This window comes from Solanum tuberosum, unplaced genomic scaffold (assembly GCF_000226075.1).
Source record: "Solanum tuberosum cultivar DM 1-3 516 R44 unplaced genomic scaffold, SolTub_3.0 scf00007, whole genome shotgun sequence".
NCBI lineage: Eukaryota > Viridiplantae > Streptophyta > Magnoliopsida > Solanales > Solanaceae > Solanum > Solanum tuberosum.
The window spans coordinates 317388-319784 of NW_006238933.1; the positions used below are offsets into that span (position 1 = coordinate 317388).

At 34.8% G+C, this 2397-nt stretch overlaps 1 long non-coding RNA gene across 1 annotated transcript in view; it reads left to right on the forward strand.

The window, feature by feature from the left end:
- LOC102602981 (uncharacterized) overlaps positions 1 to 1986 on the forward strand; it is a 29200-nt gene extending 27214 nt beyond the window's left edge. The window contains exon 2 of the long non-coding RNA XR_366593.2: positions 1243 to 1986. This is a non-coding gene — a long non-coding RNA (uncharacterized lncRNA). The remainder of the gene's footprint in view (positions 1 to 1242) is intronic.
- The last annotated feature ends 411 nt before the right edge of the window (positions 1987 to 2397 follow it).

Genomic DNA, 2397 nt, shown 5'->3' on the forward strand with positions numbered 1-2397 from the left:
TTTTTCGTTTTTTCAAGCACTGAAAATTTTTTCCTCTCTGCATACATTTTCTTTCATAAATAAAATTGTCCATCGACTGAGTCTGTGTGTGTGCTCTTGTTGCTGTTCTTGCGTTCGCTGAAGTTATTGAAGTTTGAGGTATCGCTACTTCTTTAACAGGTTAATCCGTTTTATCTTGGGAGAAATTAATCTGCAACCTCGGGTACAGTAAGGGGATTAAATTTCTTAAGGAAACACAGTGGTTTCTGTGGACTCGGATTAAATTCCTTCTGTCTATTTCTATCTTTTTTCTGTTTCTGTATTTTTGACTAACCTGAATACAGGAGATAACAAAATGTTGTGATGAACACTCGACCTAAGTACTCAACGCTTTTTTTAAATTGTAATTGAGTTGTGAACTATGACCCTCCGTCAGAAATGATGGAAGCATGTACACCATGCAACTGAACTATATCATGGATGTAGATATTTGTTAATGCTCCAATGTGTGAATAGGCTGTTCCGAAATGAAATGTGCGGAGTTTGTGAAACTGACTACAATTACTCAAACAGACTAATGCTTAATTCCTCAAAGTGCAACACAAGCCTAGCTACCACAAAGTTCATAGTGATCTTCTCCAATTTCCACTCAGGATTAACCAGATTCTGACTTATCCCCCCCAGGTTTCAGATGTTCATAGTTTACTTGCTGACAAGTCAAGCAACGAGTTACATGGTCAAATATGTTTGTTTTCATTCTTCTCCACCAGAAATGCCTCTTCAAGTCTTGACCCATATTTGTTGCCCCTAAATAGATTGAATAGCGGAACTATGAGCTTTCTCTATAATAGTCCATCTCAAATCCCCATATATATTGGGCACACCAAGTCTACCATCAAGTCTCATTGACTCATTCAGGTTCGAGAATCACCTTCTTAGCCTGTCCCTGGTCCACTTTCTACTTGAGCTTAAGCAAACAGGGATCCCATTTAGATTGTAACACCGTATCTTATAGAGTTTGTACTCATGAATTTGATGATGGGGCTGCAATGATGCTCATTTATTTGTTGCAGTGTTTGTCATATCTATGATGTATTCGTTATATGATGGTTTATCACTATTGCAAAAAAGCATTACCACTATATTTATGAATACTCTCTACTAGCATGTTTCCCAACTTGCCCCTTTATAGAATAGCTATTGGTAAGCGTTATGAATTCACTAAGCTAGCTAACTCACTTTTACGTTATTATTGTTTTACAGAGACAACTATTGACATAGATGAGAACCCCCAGCGAAGTTGATAGTATTGGTGAATCTCACATTGGTTCAAGCAAAGGGGGCCTTTATCATTTATTGTTGTGTCCTTCCTTTATAACTCGTAATATTGCTCCATTCATTAGTTTCATGTGTACTTTGTTCATCATGTTACTTATAAGTGTTCATCATAGAAAGTTAGTAAGATCATTTGTAGAATAGATTAATCAAATGAGAATACAGATAGAATATGGGTGCTCTTCAATGCATAATATTGAGAACTCCAATTGGTGATGACTTTTTTTCGAGTGCTGCTTGTGTTGTATGATTCTAGCTGAGACAGGTAAATTTGGATAGTTCTAGAAATAGGGGAAACTCTGTCAAATTTTTTTGTAAAATTTGGAGCTCTTCTCCTGGCCTTGAATTGGGTTGCTGACATTTTCCTAGTTAGCAAATTTAAAATGCACAAATAAAATTGGGATTTACATATTGGATGTAATGCTGCAAAGGTGAAGAGCAGAGTATTTTACCTGAGTTTGTTGAATATCAAGTTCTTGTGATAGAACAACATGATGATGTTGTGAAGGCAGGGTGTTAGTAGTGTATTCCATCATCAGCTATAAATCATGAGAATATTTATGTCATTTTTTCAAGAAAAATTGTGAGGCAATATGTAATGAAAGAGGCATTTTGTGAAATGATTTACCTGAATGCAATGCAGTATGCCTGAATGCTTTTGCTTGCCTATTCTCTGTTTTCTTTGAAAAATGGTGGAATGGCTTAATCATTCTATTAGATGTACATGCACTTACTTTTGGTCATTTCCTTAGTAAATTCAATGACTTTTTGGCCATTTCCTTGGTACAATAGTACCAAAATTGGAGGATTGATATGCTAGTTTTGCCTCAGGCTATTCAGTGTACAACTCTACATGACTTACATCACTTACATAATCTTTTATTGCTTGGTATTAATTCAATTGGCCACTTAACTATCTGAATCTATTGCTTGGTATTAATTATTTAATTAGACCTTATTAATCAAATGATCACTTAACTATCTGAATCTACCTACTAAAATTATGTGTTCTTTTTTTTTTAAAAAAAATGGAAAAACTTTATCAAGAGTTTTGAATAACTAAGTATTGAACTCTAATTAGTT